At 41.0% G+C, this 20,091-nt stretch overlaps 1 long non-coding RNA gene across 1 annotated transcript; it reads right to left on the bottom strand.

Annotated features, from left to right (window-relative positions):
- Positions 1–379: 379 nt before the first annotated feature.
- LOC137639212 (uncharacterized) lies at positions 380–17,042 on the bottom strand. The gene is made up of 2 exons (XR_011044260.1): positions 16,707–17,042; positions 380–722 (listed from the first exon to the last, which is right to left on the bottom strand). It is a non-coding gene; the product is annotated as an uncharacterized lncRNA (long non-coding RNA).
- Between the last annotated feature and the right edge of the window lie 3,049 nt (positions 17,043–20,091).

Here is a 20,091-nt window from a genome sequence, read left to right on the forward strand (position 1 = left end):
GAGACGTTAGCTATATATATATATACATCCACCGGCTAAGTCAAATGTTTAAAAATAGTACTTTAACATAATTGACTTACAGGACCCTATATCAGGCTACATAGCCCCAAAATACCCTTATGACAGACCCCTATATCATAATCTTTTTGTAGATTAAAAATCCAAACTAGTAGCAATTATAAATAAAATCTTATACTACATTGCCTAAATTTCTAATGTAAAGAATCTAGTAAAGTGCAAGGTTTAATTTCTAAACATATACATGTAATACTGTACAAGGAGGTTAGTTTTATACTTAAAATATTTGTTTTTAATTAAAAAAAATGATGTTGAATTGAAAATGTGATGCTGAATTGACTGAAGTTTCAAAACTTAGAGAAAATATCTAGTACGAGTTTCTTATTACAGTTGTCAGGTACACAAAAACTTAACATAAAACTTAGGACTTTATTCCTAAAACATTGGCAATTAGGAATTTACATATGTAACAAAGTAAATTTAAAAATTTATTAAAATTGTTAAGATTAAAACTTTGTTCATTAAACTTTTAAAAGTAGCAGAGAATTATTCCAAAGGAATGTGCACCTGAAAATGCACAATACTGTATAATCAAAGTCAATTTAGCTGCCTTTGAAGAGTTGGTCGCCCTTCCACACTGCGTCGAAGAACAAAATTTGGTGGTCTAGGCCGGCCCAATCTCCTGGCGAGCAAACGTTCGCGTTCTGCTGTGAAGAAGGTCTAAATTTAGGTATACAGTAGTCAAGAGAGAAGATTAATTTAAAACCTGAATATAAAAAACTAAAATTTTAAAAATAATTTGTATTTTTCCTAGCAATACTATACAAACCCAAGTCTAAGTTAAGATTCTGGCAATAAACTGCCAATGAAGAATTAGAGAGGTTCTGGAAACCGCCAGCTGTAAACCCACTGGTGGTAAGAGCGACAGCGCTCTAGAGCCTTCATTTTGATTCTGTCTGGGACTTGTGGGATGGATGTGGCAAGGAATTAAACCTACAGGACTTAGGTCTGTAAAGCTACAACGTATTAACTTTAAATTGGTTACTTGTTCCTGCACGAGTACAAACCCTTGTCCTTTAGTAGGGAGTTATCATTAAAAGAGGAACACCCACTCGCCAAACTGGCTGGCTAACAACCCAGGATAGCAATGATCAGTCCGGTAAGGAAGTATCCTTGCATCCTGTGACCCAGGGTTGAATGACCTATTGTAATACGGCTTAGGAGTCTTTCATACGAGAACCTATCTTCAGTACTAATATACAGCAAGTATTGGGTTTGCCTTAAACCATCACTTTCTCCCACATAAGAAGAGGGGGCCTTCTACACTTTGTTATTTTAGAAAAATAATTACCCTTCAATAACATCCTCACCTGCATCAGTGTCCATTCCAGCAACTTCACACCTGCCAATGCCAGAGGGAAGGAAGACAGTGGAAAGAAGGCCTAACATTCTCACTCAAACCTCGCACGTATGTCATGTTGCAAGCGCTATCTTTAGAGACGCTACGCTTCTTTGTCTCGAAAAGAGATTTGCTTCATCTGCTGGGCAGCTATCAATGGTCCTATGAAGAATGTAGCCAGAGACCTGTGGGTGCTATTCTTAAGATAGTAGTGTGAAGGCAGTCTAGGTAGTCTTTTCTAGGCACCTGACTTAAATGCTTGGGCAACTAAACGGATCTTTCTGAAGGCTACAGTAGTACCAAGCTCCCTGACTCTAGTTCTAGGAGCAGCTGAGGCTGACTGTCACTTTGATCCTTGTAGGCCCTACTGATGACTTCACAAAGCCTGGAGGAAATGGTACATCTGTAGATTTTCTTTTGTGATCCCTTAGGCTGAAAAGTCAAATTTAAGAGTCGCTAATCAGTGAACGCAGCTCTCCCACTCTTTAGGTTGAAACCAAGATTAACAAAAAACAAGGCAGAGGGAGATCCCTGTCCAAGGCTCTCGAGAGTTTTTATGGAGCCTTTCAGAGTGCTCCAAGGGCCCTAGTCGTTTTATTTCTCTTGAGGGGACATTGTTCAAAATTCAGCGTCAAAGCTGATAATTCCCACGTAAAAGGTCTACACCTCATAGCATGAAAAACTGTTCAAAGCAGAGTGATAGCCTTTAACTGCCCAAACTGAGAGAGTTGCTCACCACGTCGGTATACACAAAATCCGTAACTAATGGAACAGAGGCTTCAAGTGGAGAAGTGTGCCTCCGAAGACACCAGTCGCAAAAGAGTCCCTACATTGCTTGGTATTGCTGTTGAAGACTTTAGGTGTCCAGCGAGTTGGCTTTGCAGTTTGTCACGAAAAGCCTCTGTCAGATGATGGATAACCTTCAACTGTGAAGAGACCGCCAGTTCACTGCACTGTGGCAACTCCTAACATGCAGCCAACATAAGTCATACAAAGAGGTGTCTCAGAAATTCTTGTGCAACATAAATCATGTTGCCAATTCAGTGCTACCAGAGTAATTTGGAGATTGGGAGTGATTATTGCTCTGCTGATCACCTCCCATATGAGAAAATGGTGGGAAGGCATAGATGTCAAGGTAGTCCCACTGTTGTAGGAATTTTCCTCCAGTGCTGCTGCTTGGTCTGGCACTATTTAACATTAAACTATGGCGACCATGTTTTAGGAATGGAGGGTTCGGAAAGTATAGGTCTACCTGTTGAGGGCACTGACCATATATACACATAGTCATTAGGGTATAGTCCTACTTGCAAGGGCAATGTCACTGTCCTTGCCTCTGCCATTCACGAGTGGCCTTTAAACCCCACAAAGTTGGGTTCCTTGTCACTAGAGGATTCAGAATATTCTGTGCCTGCAATCAGACTGCGAAAAAAGAAATTCGTAGATAATTTGTATTTTTCCCTAACCAATACAAACCTTCCGTTATTTATATATGGATATATCTTTCGGCAAAGCTGAATAGGTAGCCAATTAGACCTCGGTGCGAGGTGGAAACCCTACCCTTAACTTGGGTAGGAGGTGGCTAGTGGTATCAGCCACTTGTATATAACTTGAGTGATTAACTAGCCACTTTCTTTTTGGCTTGAAGAGAGCGTATGTCTTCTCTCTCTCTCCTCCTCAAAGTTGTCTTAGACATTGACGAACATTGTTTTGCGCTCATTACGCTTAATTTCTCTTTTTCAAGAGTTTGAGCTTGGTCGACGATATATACGAATGAGACCTGGTTCCGGAGATCTTACTTGCTGAACCTTGTCAACCCCCATTCTTTGTGTACGACATGTAGAGGGCATCGTTGCGAGCAAGACACTCCTTGTGACAAGTGTAGGGAATGGTCTGCCTCCCACTGGAAGAGTTTGGGAAGCACTGAAAGAAGAGGACCAAGCACAATCGCTCTCTCTCAGAGGCTAACTGTGACTAAACTATCGTGGGTTTCCTCTTTGCGCTCTCTCACCTTTTTCCAAAGCTCCTTCTCAACCATCTTCCCATAGGGAACCCATGAAAGCATATTCACCACCAACTGCAGATTTACCCCACTTTTTGACAAGCCACTACAGTCCTGTTGTTGCTCATCAACGACACAGTGAAGTCTTACAATGTCTTTGAAATTGATCAGAGAAATTGATCAGAACCAGGTATGCTGCCTTCAGTTCCAAGATGTTTACACGGGAGATTGTAAACTTCCTGTCCACAGACCTTGGGAGTTCAAATGTGCACTAAAGCCTTTACTGGACACATCTGAGAAAAGAATAAGCTCTGGGGCAAGAAACCTGTAAGGGAGAGTCCTCATAGCAGGTTATTCTCCTGCAGCTACCAGGACAAGTCCTCTCTGACTTCCTATGTCACCTTGACCAGTACATTGGTTTGGAGGTCTAGCCTCTATTGCCAACCAAGCTCTAAACCCCACAGCATGGAACGAAGTAACCTCCGTGGGAGTAGACATTCCAAGGAAGACATGCATATGCAGCCTCTGTTAGTTCTTTGCCGTGTGGGATTCGTGAGTTTAGAAGGATGTCGCCTAGTAGCCTGTCCTGTGACGGGAACTTCCTCAAGTGTCTTAACTCATCCTAAAATAGAAAAAATGTCGTGCATTCTCAAGCACGCACACAACACACATGCAAAATAAAGTTAATAAACAGAACGCATTCCAGGAGCATGGAAGAGAATGTCCACTCTCGACTACAGCTAAAATCAATGTGTAGTTGTAACTAAGCAGAGGTGAAGGATGCTTCCCTGCTACCCTTTGGTGATGCTTCGTTAAAAGTTATGTACATAACTACGTTCAAGCTTGCGCTGTTATCTCCAATATAACGAAGAGGAGTTTGTATTCTCATGTAGGAACAAATAGTATTCTCATGTAGGAACAAACTTTAGATTTAAAAGAATAGAGCTCATGTGTGTAGCTTACCAGCATCAAATCAGGTCTAGCAAGTAGCTGTGAGGTAGCTTTGTCCCCAAGAAAGGGGAAGGGAATATAAAAATAAAGAACCAGTCATTTCAACTTTCATTCCAGACTTTGATCGACTAGTTACCATACACTAGATGCTTCCTGTCCCATGTGGAAGCTGGGCTAGCTACACAACTACTCTAGCAGCCACCACAAGACCCAGAACAAAATTGAGATTGGTATACTGAACACCTATGGGTAAAAGGCTGTGAAGTTAGTTTGGCCATCTCCAAAACCAGGTTTTCAACACCGGGCCAACTGCAATATTCTTTAAGGATAGGGTGGGGCCTATACAGCACTCTACTTCATGAGCACTTGTGGGTATTATAGTAACAAAGCTTTACTAATAAAAAGATAGTTTTATATAGAAAAATTTTTTATATAGAAAAATGTTTCCTTCGAAAATTACCTTTATTACCATCAAATAAATAGTTAATAAGATATACCCTAATATATCCCTAAATAATGGGAGGCCACCTAGTAGGAACTGGGGGATTTTGGGTGGGAGAAAATTTACGGGCAGATCTATAACTGTTAAAACTAACCTTTTCTTCTCTACGCATTCTCATGGATGCATAATAAATCCACAAAAAATTACACAAAATATAGGTATTCTCTTCCCCTGAAATATTTATTTCACTTTGGTTTAAATTTTATTAAATACACTTACTGTATCTTCTCTAGTTCGTACGTTTCTACCAATGAAATTACTGTTGGTTAATTTGTTAGTAGCTGATGCTCCTCCTTCCTTCCCCTACCATGTAACAAAGCTTACCATATTTGGCATGTTGGTATGTTTGAGTGTGATGTAGGCAGTTCTGTGCTATGCCCAGTTGTTTAGGACTACCACCCAGTTCCTTTGTAGTTGCCTTGCGTGCTAGTTGTGAGTTATGGAGCCCAATGTAACAAAGTGTAATGGCTGCCATTATGGTTATATGGATGCTATAGTCAAGTTTAACGGAAAGTATTACTGTACTCCTAGTGTAGTGAATAATTTGTTTAAAAGCTCAGTGTTATCCCTCAAAGGTTAGTCCCAAGTGCAATTCTGACTTAGCTTTTAGGAAAGACCAGTACATTTATTACTGAAGCTACTATGAAAAGAAAAAAACCTAGGTGTGGTTATAGTGTTCATTCTTATAAAAATAAGCCAATGTCGAACCCTGGACACATATTTGTAAACCACTAGCTCAACAAAACTTGGGACCATGAAACTGTTATTGAAGACCTCCACATTTCTCCCAATACAAGTGTTGGCTGAAAGAGTTTCTGTTCTGGAGGCTATTGGTGGTAATGGAATAATAGTAGAGATAGTGCTAAGGCCAAGTATGAACGTGGTTGGCGTGCAAGTTCAACACGGGTGTTTGGGGGGATCGAACTTGTCAGTTTTATTCATTTATAGTTCCGTTATTTGTCCCTTTGCCTTGAAAAGGGGATGCTGCAACCCTGATTTCCTTGATCCAAAATTATGTAAAGGTAGGAAGTATCATGAGTGATAAGTGAGGTGCCTATAAATCATTACAAGAGCTTTGTAGACCCCTCAGACCTAGTCACCCAAACTCAGAATATTGAATACCTCTGTTGGGAAGTGAAAGGAGTGGTTTGAAAGTCCTGGTAATAAATCCGAGTACTGTACATTAGTTCCAACAATACTTCTCCAGGTTTTTATTCACTCACCATTACCCAAATTCCTCATTATTGCAACACTTTTTTTAATCACTGCCAGTCGCCTCTACCCTCCACAATAACACCAGGTCCTAGGAAACCCCAATGACCACCAACCTTCCACGTCTCAACCATAATGTAAGGATTTATTTTTTATTTACTTAGTTTGTAATCTGGGAAGGGGGTGTGGGCTTGCCCCCACCTAGGTCTGGGAAAGGGGGTCCATAAGGTCTGTGATGTGGGAACTACCAAGCTCGCTGGGTTAGTTAGGTTCTGCGGCCTTTTACTTATCTCGAAAGTGTTAAATCACATTTTGTTTAAATCACATTTTGTTCTGTTTTCAAACACCCAAAGTCCCAGGTTCCCTCCTGGGTCCGTCAGGAAGCGGTCGGGCCCATAAGGGGAGAACAGCATACATGCAGTGGGAATAATGGTCAAATTCATTGAAAACACATTCACTATAGGCAAAGTTTTTTCTCTTGGAAATGTAGTTCTGTGTTCTTTAAATGTACCCGCTTGTACTAGATGGTACCTAGATACAGTCAGCTCCCTCATTCGCGGGGGTTAAGTAACAAGAGGCGCATGAAAAGGGACCATACGAATGCTTCGTGCCTAAGGGAGGGTAAACTCAACCTACCAACTCACTGCCCATTGCCTAAGTGCAGTCAACGAACACACTGTACTGCACTATATTGTTTTTACTTGGTTTCTATCACAGTACAGTTCAAGTATTTAATTGGTGTATGAACAATTTTTAATACTGCACTTTTCTATAATTTAACTACTGTATGCATAGATCTCTCCTGAATTAAATTCTGGAAAAAGTGATTTTAGGGGAAGTTCATAAGCCTTAGAGATATAATGCTGGGTAAATTTTTAAGAGATCATTCTAGGTCTAATAGGTTAATACCTTGGAGGTGGGGGGCTACAACAAGCAAGGAACACATGCCCTAAAGTTTGGTTATGATCTATCCCACCAACTATTTTTTAATATTGCTCATTTCCTAAAGAGGAAAATTTTCTGGATATTTTGTAACAAATGCAGAAAGATATGAAATGCCAGAAGTGTATCCTACTCTTCTATAAAAAAGAATTTATTAAATAGAAGCCAAGGTCATTGTCCAGCTACGCAACATTTCATAAATTTAAAAGGAGAGACACTGAAGTGTTAATTAGGCATAAAAAAAAAATTATATTCTGTATTATCATTATAAGTACAGTAGCTTTGTTTCATTATAGAACAAATGCAATACTGTATTAGGTCATTGGAACTTGCATAACAATTTATCTTTGCAAATACACTACTTTGACTTCCATATACTACTGGCAGAAACCTCTATTGACGAAGTTACAAATATTAATAAAAACTCCCATTTAGCTCCTTTTATCACCTTTGAGCATACTACAGGAGCCCCCTTCCACCTGGTAGTTAAATGGGGGGGGGGCGCTTTTGTCGTAACTTACTTATTCAAACAGAATAAAGGGCACAAGTTTTAAATTCTAAATGTTTTAGTTTCCAATATTTTAATATACAATTGAATTATAGCTCTTATTATATCAATCATTTAAATTTAATTTTTTTTTTTCAATTTTGTAATATACAATATAATCATAGCTCTTATTTTATCTATGTTGATAATGAATGATTAAGAAAAAAATGTGATTGTCTAATAATAGGAAATGGTAGCCAAGTCCATGTTCAAACATTAACTGGAGTGTGTATTCTCCCTTCCTTAAATCGATAAAGCCTAAATTCTAGCGCACAGGGATAAGGCGCTTAAAATATTTACTGCTTGCCAGAACATAAGAGCAATGACAATGTTTAATCATGAGCAAAGCGAGCTATGGCAGAACAAAAACCATAAATAATTAGCTCAAAAATTAAGTAAGGAGGTTTCTTGTAATATGCCAACTCCATAAAATGGGATTGGAAATCACTATGCATCCATAAGTCCTAGCAAATAGAAGCTCCAGTGATATGACCAGGTTTCATAACTGTTTTGATTACAGTAACTTTTTTTTGTTATGATGCTTTATGATGATGACTGGCGAAAAAGTATGATTTAAAATTAAATTTCATTCAGTTAGGTTACACTGGTATAATATATTTAAGCAAAGCTATAGTTTTTCAGTTGTGGTAGTAGACACCCCCCCCCCAAACAAAATCTATTGATTTGCACTAGAAATCAATTGTGTTCAAAACTCAACAAACTTCATAAAAAAAAAACAGGCTTTTTCTTACAGAAAAACTGACACTGACACTATTAACATCAAAAATACTTTTTGAAATATACAAATGTCTATATCCGTCGCTAATGAGGGACCCCAATGGGAGCCCGGGATTTTGGGAGAGGAAAACACTGGGAAACCTGTATATAATGGTAATGTAAGGACAGTGAGACAAGCGTCACCAAGATCAACTGGTACTTTATTCAAATGTGCATGGGAGTATATTACAAGATGCGGACGGAAAGGTAGAATGGCGCTGGCGCCAAATCAGATTGAATTGCCCGCCAAAATGTGTGTGTTTTCTTACACTTACAAATATACAAATTATGAGTTAACAGAAACATGTAATGAAATAATACATATGTCAAAATGTAGCTCTGATAGAACGGAATACATATACATGGGAAACCACGTGGTGGCGAAAGGAGTATTCAAATAAATAAACAGTTTGTTGATTTTCTGGACGACGAAGGGAGTGGTGTCCTTACAAGTACTCCCCCCCCAAGACATCAGGCGGCGTAGAGGGCTGATGATCAATCTTATCTTATCTTTTTTCGGGCGTCGGAGGGTTCCTCTTGTTTTTGAACGGAGGGGCGCGCCGGCGGTCGGCGTAAGGATCTCTTCCTCTTGTCGTCGTTTGATGAATTTTCTTTCGTTGGGCGCCTTGTTTTGTGGTGGCACTCTGGATCTGCCAGTTCCGGTGGAGGCGGTGTCGCTTCCTTCGAGAAACGCTGGTTTCACGCGGTCTATTGAGACCCAGTCCTCTTGGCCATGGACGTCGAGAAGGAAGGCTTTCGTTGTCTTCTTCACTACCCGGTAGGGGCCTCGATAAGGTCTAGTTAATGGTTGTCGATGAGCGTCGACACGGACGAAAACGTACCCGCAGTCATTCAGGTTTTTTGGCTTGAAGTGCTTGGTTCTGTCCTGGTAAGTTTTGAGACATGGCCTGAAATTCCTGGCGATGTCCCTTAGGTGATCCGGCTGCGTGTCGTCGGTTGATGAGGGAAAGAATTTGCCAGGAACTGCGAGCACCTCCCCGTAAACCTTTTCGGCGGGCGAAGGTTCGCCGTCTGCGCGAGGGGCGGTGCGAAGGCCGAGGAGTACCCAAGGAAGTCGTGATTTCCAGTCCCCGTCGATGCAGCTCGCCATCAGGGACGCCTTGAGGGCACGCGGTGAGTTCTTTCGACCATGCCGTTTGCCGCGGGGTTGTATGCCGTGGTGCTGTGGAGCGTCGTCCCCATCAGGTTCGCCAAAGCGAGCCACATTTCCGAGAGGAAAGCGGGGCCTGTCTGTCGTGATGTCGTCAGGAATGCCAAACCTGCTCACCCAGCTGACAGGAGGGCTTCGGCGCATGCTTGAGTCGTAGCTTCGGTCATCGGCGATGCCTCCAACCACCTCGTGGAGCGATCTATGATCGTAAGCAGGTAGCGAGCAGATCCAGAAGGGGGCAATGGTCCCACGACGTCGATGTGTATGTGACCGAAACGTCTTTTTGGCTGGGGAAAATCGCCTACCCCCGATTCGGTGTGACGGCTGACTTTGCTTGACTGGCAGTTGATGCATGACTTCGCCCATTTCCGGGCGTTCTTTTTTATCCCTGGCCAGACGAACTTTTCAGACAGAAGGCGAGCGGTGGTGCCGGTGCTGGTGCTGGTGTCGCAAAGAATAGTTACTCCTGCTGGTCCGAGGGGAATCGCACTTATCTTGAGCGCGGATGGCCCCGTCAGGTGATCCTGTGCTTCTCGATCGGTGCGTTGTTCGGTTGCGAGATTTGCGTACAGTAGTCGATTCCCAGGTGGATTGCGTCAATTTCAATCCTTGAAAGGGCGTCCACGACTGGGTTTTTCTTTCCTGGGACGTAACGTATGGTGCACCCGAATTCGGCGATTGTTGCGAGATGACGTTGTCGGGAGGACCATGCGTCTGTCGATTTTGTGGAAGCGTGTACGAGGGGTTGATGGTCCGTCGCGATTGTGAAGGGAGTGCCCTCCAAGATGTGCCTGAAGTGGCGGACGGCGAGGTAGACGGCAAGGAGTTCCCTATCGAAGGTGCTGTCTCTTGTTTCGGCGGGTTTCAATTTCTTGCTGAAGAATGCCAGCGGTCGAGGAGAACCATCGACAAGTTGCTCCAGCACAGCCCCACAGGCGACGTTGCTGGAGTCAGTCGTTAGTCGCAGGGGCGCGTTGTCGTCAAAATGAGCCAGGGTGGTGGCATTCGCGAGGGCATCCTTCGTCCGGGCAAATGCCTGTTGCTGGGGCAAACCCCACTCGAGTTTTTTCGCTTTTCCTTTCAAGACGTTGTCGAGGCGTGACAGGGTTTGTGCGATGTTGGGGATGAAGCGCCTGTAGTAATTGACCATCCCCAGGAACTCCTGGGGTTGGCGGATGGTCGTAGGTATCGGGAACTTTCTGATGGCGTCGACCTTGGTTGTCATGGGTTTTACCCCGCACGAGGATACGCGGTGACCAAGGAAAACCACTCCTTCCGCACCGAACGTGCACTTGTCGAAACGTACGACCAGGCCGTTCTCCTGTAGGCGTTTGAGGACGGTGCGGACGTGCCTCCGGTGTTCCTCCTTAGTTTTCGAGAATATCAGGATGTCGTCGACGTAGCAGACGCAGAAAGGCAAGTCAACCAGAATGCTATCCATTAGTCGTTGGAAGGTCGCCCCGGCGTTGCGTAGACCGTAGGTTGAGTATGCGAAGGTGTAGGATCCAAACTGCGTTACAATGGCAGTTTTCGGGATGTCTTCCGGAAATACGGGGACCTGGAAGTAAGACTTGAGGAGGTCCATCTTGGTAAAATACTTCACGCCGTGCAACGCGTTCGTTAGGTCCTGCATGTTGGGCAGCGGGTAGTGATCGGGCGTTGTGATGAGGTTGAGGCGCCTGTAGTCGCCGCAAGGTCTCCAGGACCCGTTCGGCTTTTTTACCATGTGTAGGAGCGATGCCCAGGGGCTCGATGCTTTCTTACAGATACCCATGCGTTCCATGTCCTCGAAGGCGCGTTTGGCATGCTTCAGTTCCTGGGGCGGGAGGCGGCGGAATTTGGCGTGAGGAGGAGGTCCTCTCGTTGTGATGTGGTGGTAGATCCCGTGCTTGGACGGGGAACCTGGCGTGTGTCGGAGCTCGGGCTTGAAAACCTCGGGAAATTCTTGTAGGAGGTCGGCGTAGGGGTGCGTCGTTACGGCGGATACGGACATTGTTGCAGGGCAGTATTCTAGGGCGCAGGACTAACAGGTTCCCGTGTCGATGAGAAGTTTGTTAGCGACATCGACGAGGAGTCCGTGGTGGGCGAGGAAATCCGCACCGAGGAGGGGGCGATTGACGTCAGCGATGGCGAAGGGCCAAGAATACGAACGGCCCATGATAGATATTCGAGGGTCCTAATCCCATAGCACCATATGGGATATCCGTTGGCGGGGATGAGTGAGGGAGCGTTTTTGTCGGGACCACAGTCTAGGTCGGACTTGGAAGGTGGGAACGTTGACTGCATTGCGCCGGTGTCTACCACGAGTCTAGAGTTGGAAATGGTATCAAGGATATAGAAACCATTCTTGTTTTGGTTACCTGCGGCTGCGATGGTGGAAGGTGGATGCTTCTGGCGCCATCTTCTAGGGAAACTGCATGGTGCTCTACATTTCTTGGCGTCGCTGCCCAACTGTTGGTGGTAGAAGCACCATGCTGGGTTAGTCCTAGGGTTCGGTCGTGTTGGTTGCGGCGGTTTCTTTCTTGATAGAACGTTTATCTCGTCGTCCTCAGGGGCCGTTGCCGAGGAGTCTATGGAAGAGCAGCTGCTGAAGGAGGAGAACGAAGGCAGTGCTGACGATGCTCCGAGGCGAGATGCTTTGGAGGCCTCGTGGAGCTTCTGAGCCTTCGACAGGAGTTCGTTCATCGGGAGCGTGTCGGCGTCTGTCAATTGGGCCCTTACGTCCTGTGGTAGGCGTCTAAGAAAGATCTCGTGAGATAAGCTAATCTCCCGTCGTCAGCCGTTGCTGTGTTTCGGGGAGCATGAGCAGGCCGGTTAACTCGTCCCACGCCTCGACAGGAGAGGTGTCACCCATGGGCTTGCCGGCGAGGTCCAGGACTTTCTGTGCCCTTGCTGAGACAGAGGGAGTAGATACCGAAGAGTTTCGTTCTCAGGTCGTCGTATGAAACTTGGCCGGCCTGGGCGTCGAGCCATGGGGAAATCTAGTCAAATACCTCTTCAGGTATGGAGGTGAGAACGATGTCAACCTTGGCGCTGGAGTCGCTGAGTCTAGCGACGCAGAAGAGTACGTCTGCTCTCAGGAACCAGGAAGCGGTGTTGTGTTGAGAAAAGGGCGGCAGTTTGACTTTGGGCGTGGAGGCGAGGCCGTTGGGTGCGATGGGCGTGTTGCTTCCTGCATCGTGGCCAGACGACGTGTCGGCGAAGAGGTGAGAAGTTGATATGTCGGTTAAGCTCATCCTACTGCCTTACATGCACCTAAGTGTGGGAGAACCAAAGGCAGGCTCACGCCTAAGGTAACGGAGTATAGAGAAGGTAGCACTGCCGTAATAAGTCCGTTAATGGCAGAGCCAAAACCGCTGATGCTACTTTCAACTCCGGGGTCACCAGTTGTAAGGACATGAGACAAGCGTCACCAAGATCAACTGATACTTTATTCAAATGTGCGTGGGAGTATATTACAAGGTGCGGACGGAAAGGTAGGATGGCGCTGGCGCCAAATCAGATTGAATTGCCCGCCAAAATATGTGTTTTCTTACACTTACAAATATACGAATTATGAGTTAACAGAAACATGTAATGAAATAATACATATGTCAAAATGTAGCTCTGATAGAGTGGAATACATATACATGGGAAACCACGGTGTGGCGAACGGAGAATTCAAATAAATAAACAGTTTGTTGATTTTCTGGACGACGAAGGGAACGGTGTCCTTTCAGTAAAACAAACCTTTTCTTTATACGGTAGCCTACATCATATTCTTGGACGTAAAATAAAACCATGTTAAACTGCACAAATTACCTATATCTATACTACTGGTATTTTTCATTTGTTTAGTCGACATTTTACGAAGCGGTTGTATTCGCTTCCATTCATTCATATGTACATGCGTGTTAACCAGTTTCAGAACTTCTGCGCATAAACCCTTGCCCCCTTTATTTAGACTAATAGGATTACTTTTCTTATAAGCCCTGATTTTTGCCCTTGACATTCAAGTATTTGACCCTTTTAATAACTAATGTATGTATTCGTTGTTGAAATACCGTGTATGCTTCTCATTTTCTCAAGTTTATAGTAGTTTCCTCCGTTATTACAACATTTTAATGTACTCCCATAAAATAATAATTATAGTTTCCTCCACTTTCCACTTTACCTTACTAATTGTTTGTCATTACTGTTTTTTCCTGTTATTGCCATATTACATTCAGTTTTCACATGGCAAATACTTTCTCTGAACAAGTTTACCTTTAAAGTTTACTTTACAGATACTGTACTGTATTGTTACACTGATGTTTCCGTTAAGCAATCACATACCCTACGTATGGAAACAAGGGGGTTATATTTCCCCCCTTCCTTTGTTATCACTTCACGTACATCGCTTCAGTTCTTTCCAAGTCCTTTTTGGGTGTCACGAAGAGTAACTACACTTTTCTAAAAGCTCATAATGTAACCCCACATAAATTGGTGCCCAAAGTCTTTCTTGGTTATCTTACAGATAAGAGAAGCACCACAGATGGCAAGATCATAATGTCAATTTCTTTACATAGAATTTTAGGGTCTGATTTTTAGATTTACAAATCTGTAATAATTACCAAAAAATAAGAACTAATGGGAGGGGGGTATGCACAGCACAGCATCTACCGCTTGCTAGTACATAGGAGCTCAATGTTTTTCTATTTTCGCGAGCGAAGCAAGCGCACAGCTTAGAAAGAACCATTAGTTATTCTAAAAAGAACAAAAAATATATACCAGGAATAATTATCCAAGAAATAATAAAAATTGATATTAGTGTGTACAGCTCAATATCTACCACTTGCCAGTTCATACTGAGCTTTATTTCTTTTTTTCTCGAGCAAAGAGAGCTCACTGTGAAGCTAGTACCTTTAGATTTAGGGTAAAAAATCTTTCAACACAAAATATATGTTTTCCTTGGTAAATAATGTGATTTCACCAAATATGACAAGTTTCTAGTAGCGTATACCAGTTTTAGGCGAGTGTAGTGGGGAACGAAGTAGTCAAATCGAACTGGTTGTTCTGTTTGCGGTTGAAATGAGAGTCAAATTCGGTTAAATTGAAGTTATTTACTACAGGAATAATATTCAAAAATTTTCCCTGTCCATAAATATAATTTCACCATTAGGACTATCAAAAGTTTTAAGTTGCATAGGTCTAAAAACTTAAAAATGGATTTCATGCATGTTAAGAAATCTTTGAAATTCAGGAGTAACATACCCTTCAGTAAAACTATGGAACAACTACATTTCCAATGAGAAAAAAAATAAAAAAAAACTTCCAGCATTAAAAATTGTGCTTTCAGCAAATTTGACTTATTTCCGAATTTGGCCTTTATTTTCACTGCAAATATCCTGTTGTCCCAACCCCCCTTCCAGACTGACAGGTGGGTACCTGGGACCCAGTATGGGAAATCAAGAAATAACTTTTTATTCAATATTTTTGAGGTTTGTAAAGGGCCACCAGAACCTTACAAACCCACCTAACCTATTAGTTCCCTGGTCACAGACCTCAATGGGCAAGCCCCTGGACCTGCACCCCCGCCCCCGTCTCAAACCTGTGTGACGGTCTGAACAATCCCCCGGTCTCAGAATTCTCCTTGACATTGTATAATGTTTTTTTACGCCATTAGCTCGCTTCGCTCGCATGAAGATGAAACACCAAGCTCGTATGTACTGGCAAGCGGTAATGTTGAGCTGCGCATGCTAACATTACAGGAAAATAAAACGACCTCGTATGCACTGGCAAACGGTAATGTTCGCCATGCGCAGATTATCAAGGAGAATTCTGAGACTGGGGGATCGTTCAGACCGTCACACCGGCCCAGGTAACAGACCTAGATGCAGGCAAGCACCACAGACGTCCCTTACCAGGTCAGAAGCCTAGGGGCAGCAAGGCCGACCTGATTTTATTACAGTTAATGACTGGAATCAGCTTTTCTACTTATTATGAAGAGTTTCCTATTGGGGAAAAATGCTTAGAAAATGACACTTAAACTACAAATAACTTAATTAGCCAAGAAATAATAATCAATGGGGTTTGCCTGCGCACCTCAGCATATACCGCTTGCTAGTACATGGGAGTTTGTTTTCTTTTTCCGTAAGTGAAGAAAAAGCAGGGAGGAGCAAATACAATTAGATTATTTTTAAATTGCCGCATTTTAGGCAGTCTAACAGATTTGCAGTTATTTTGCTGTTGACATGGAGGTCAAATCCAATGAAAACACATTTACTGCAGGAAAAAACGAGCCGTTCTAAAAGTTACATCCGTAACTATAATTTTACCGGCCCGCGGAACACCCTCCCCAAGTCACAGACCTAGGAAGTAACCCCCTACTAGGATCCCATACTAAAAGTAAATCACAGATAATTACTTGTCTTACAATTGACATGAAGTCAACGCCTTGGCAATCTTCAGTTCTTCACAGTATAGTTACAATAAAAAATTATAGGTCTTCCCTAAAAAAATTATTCAGATTCGCTCTTGGGACACTTCACAAACAGGAGAGGATGAGTGTGGTTTGTAAAATGTACACAAAAGTCAAAACTCAAGAGTGAAATAAATATTTCACGGGAACTTTCTGTGGATTTATTATGCATCCCAAAGAAATATGTATAAAAAAAGGGTTTTTTACCATTATCAATTCGCCAGTAAATTTTCCCCACTCAAATTAAGATATTTCCCAGTATATCCTATAGTAATTTGTCACCCCCAAAACACCGCTCCGAAATCCGAATGGGTTCCCGCTGGGTAGCCCAAATTACTAAAAGATTTATTATGGTATATCTTAACTATTCATTGGCGCCAGAAATATAGGTAATTTTCGAAAGAGATTTTTTTGTATTTGTAAAGTTTTTCCGTAGTTAAAATGGCCATCGATTGGAAAAACGATCTTGGGAATTAAGATAGATTTAAACTTTTCACTTGCCACGAACCTCTCTTAACAAAAAACATTTGACAAGACCACGAAAAAGAACTGGTAATGCCAATCACGTAAACATTTAAAAAGAAAACACCACTTAATTACAATAATTAAAGAACTAGGTAAATTTTCAAACAAACCATCAAACCCAACCTGGAATTATTATATTAACCTATAGAATTCACTTACCTCCGAAAAGTAAAAAGTAAACAATATCAGAACGACAAGTTCTTAAAACGAGAAGCATATTTTACCTCGTTCATTAATTCTCTGGTGTGTCCTTGATTCCCAGTAAACAGTAACGATAACAAACACCACAATTCCAACACATGCGAGGAACACAAGTCCCGATAACGATAAAAGTTTTAAAAACATTATATTTAAAACTTTAAAAAACAAATAAAAAATAGTGCCTCTTACGATTCCGATAGTGTTTGGCCACTCTAGTTATCTTTCTACTTGACTGCAAAAATCTTAAAGTCTATGTTCGACCTACTTCAAGGACTATGGAAGAAGGAACTGATAACACGGATGACTTTGGCTAGGACTGAGATTAGCAAACGGTTATAATGTTATTACGTATTCCGGACTTCTTTTATCTACTTGACCATCTAGTATGTGTCGCCTAAGGTAGATTACTTTAGGAAAATATACTCTTATTTTTTTTTATCAAGTAGATAGACTAGTTTAAAGCAGCAGTAGTATATAACTTCACCGTTGTATATAAAATGTAATTTCGGACCATGGAAACATAAGTTCATATACAATTGTGTTTGGATATATATATATAGGCCTACACAGAATGGAATTAGTTTTGTTTCAGTGAGTAACCGACTTCAAATAAATCAAATTAGTTGGTATTCACAAAAGAAAAAAAAGAGAAAAACTAAAGCTTGTTAAAAATTTATTACGTTAATCTTAGTGATGGTAATTTATTTCATATGGCTGAAATTAATGATTAAATTCTACTGAATAAATTGGTTTGATATAAAAAAAAATCAAAGCATATAGTAACTTTGATAGGTTTTTCATTGAAAGCAAAACATTATTAATTTATAAACTCAGTCCTGTTAGTTGTATATATATATATATATATATATATATATATATATATATATATATATATATATATATATATATATATATATATATATATATATATATATATATATATATATATATATATATATATATATATATATTTGAGAGAGAGAGAGAGAGAGAGAGAGAGAGAGAGAGAGAGAGAGAGAGAGAGAGAGAGAGAGAGAGAGAGAGACTGCAGTATATGTTTACTATGTATTTATTCGGCGTATATTTTTTCGAGCCCTCGGTGTTTCTTATGGACAGGTGTTGCTATTCCTGATACTTTTCAGATTTAAAGGATTATACCTACTGAGGATATATATATATATATATATATATATATATATATATATATATATATATATATATATATATATATATATATATATATATATATATGTGTGTGTGTGTGTGTGTGTGTGTGTGTGTGTGTGTGTGTGTGTGTACCTATGAAGGTTGAAGTAGTTCTATTTCCTTGGTAGGTAGTAGGTTGCCCAGGGCACCAGCCACCCGTTAAGATTACCCCTTTGCCTATACACTCACACACCGAATAGTCTGGCCTGTTTACATATTCTCCTCTGTCCTCATACACCTGACAACACTGAGATTACCAAACAATTTTTCTCACTGCACTGTAATTGTTCAGTGGCCACTTTCTTCTTTGTTAGGGTAGAAGAGACTCTTTAGATATGGTAAACAGCTCTTCTAGGAGAAAGACACTCCAAAATCAAACCATTTTTTCTCTAATCTTGGGTAGTGCCATAGCCTCTGTCCATGGTCTTCCACTGTCTTGGGTTAGAGTTCTCTTGCTTGAGGGTACACTCGGGTACACTGTTCTATCTTACATCTAAGTTTTCTTCCTTTTGTTTTTTAAAGTTTTTTATAGTTTATAAAGTGACATTTATTTTGATATTGTTGCTCTTAAAATATTTTATTTTTCCTTGTTCCCTTTCCTCACTGATCTATTTTCCCTGTTGGAGCCCTTGGGCTTATAGCATCCTGCTTCTCCAACTAGGGTTGTAGCTTAATAATAATAATAATAATAATAATAATAATAATAATAATAATAATACCCTCTGAGGATTCACGAACGTTGAATGATGTCAAGCTCATAAGCCAAGATAATTATTTTTTATTAAGGTCATTTGAATATTTTTTTTTTTTTAAATTGGAGGATTAAAACATGTATACCGAATCAATTGCAACAACGTTGCCTATATTATCTCTATTAAATATATAATTTTCGATATATCGGTTGGATAAAGAAATTAGAATACTTTGGTTCTGTAATCCCTCCATATTCATTTGTTACAACCTTACAGTGGGTGTTTAATCTCGAGTGTTTGCCTTCTTAGGGAACCCTTTTGTCAGTAATGGTGGTGTGGAGTTGTTGATGCTTGGAATTTGTTTAATTGTTAAGCTTAAACTTCTTCTTGATGTCAGTCCGGCCATGAAGTCAATGTGTACTTAGTGTTTCCTCGCCGGCTTGCTACATATCAAGCTTTCTTTGTTTTCGTGTCTCAAGAGTTAGATTCTGAACCCCGAATTCTTGTGTGAACACTTTTACCAAGGAATGTTATCACTGTGCGTAAGGTAAGCTCATTTCTACGATGTTTATTTCAAACTGTAAGACCTACGCTCACTAATTCGAGACGGGTAGGTGGGACATGTTAAATCGGCGATTTCCAGTCCCTTGTAAAACACGATGGGGACAACATTGCGCCCTATAATAAACGCAAACCAACGTTAAGTTCATGTCATGTGTCATACGTTAGGTTAGGTGTAGCTCTGTAAGACTCTAACGACTCGGACTAAGACTAGTTCTTTGGATATTTAGGGATATCCAGTGCCATTTTTACTCCTCACAATGTTTTTTTACTGCGACAGGTACAAAGTTATGGGGTTTATGCACTTTCATTACTCAATATTTTAGTATTTACATTGGAATGTAATTTATATAAAAAAATGGGTGGTTAGCCATTTAAACTTCGAAGTCACTCATTACCATAAAATACCGAAAATACACTTGTCACTGTGTAACCATAATTTCATTATAGAGGTTTAATATAGTGTATAACGGCATCGTCAAATACTGAGAATATAGCATAACTATATCTGGAAGTAACATAACAGCTAAATACAGCTATCTAAGATACCCATTTAACAGATCATTTATCAACACTACAAAATTTCATTAATTTACAGGTGTATTTTACAGTCTTCCAATTATTACAACACACACTCTCTCTCTCTCTCTCTCTCTCTCTCTCTCTCTCTCTCTCTCTCTCTCTCTCTCTCTCTCTACCAGAATGATTATAAAAACTGCGTCCACAATTTTTTTGTACCGCCACTGGTTAAATGCATCTTACCACAACATGGCAATTTAGGAAAGAAATTAAATAACCTTATTCTCTTGAAGTTGGAAACCACTCATGGTATCTGCTTTTCAAACCATCCGCTATCAAACAGCACGTGAATACCAATACTACTAGTACGAAGTTGACTGTTGACAGCCGCAAAATGGGGTATATTTCACTCATTATTAGATGTCATATT

This window comes from Palaemon carinicauda, chromosome 4 (assembly GCF_036898095.1).
Source record: "Palaemon carinicauda isolate YSFRI2023 chromosome 4, ASM3689809v2, whole genome shotgun sequence".
NCBI classification, from domain to species: Eukaryota; Metazoa; Arthropoda; class Malacostraca; order Decapoda; family Palaemonidae; genus Palaemon; species Palaemon carinicauda.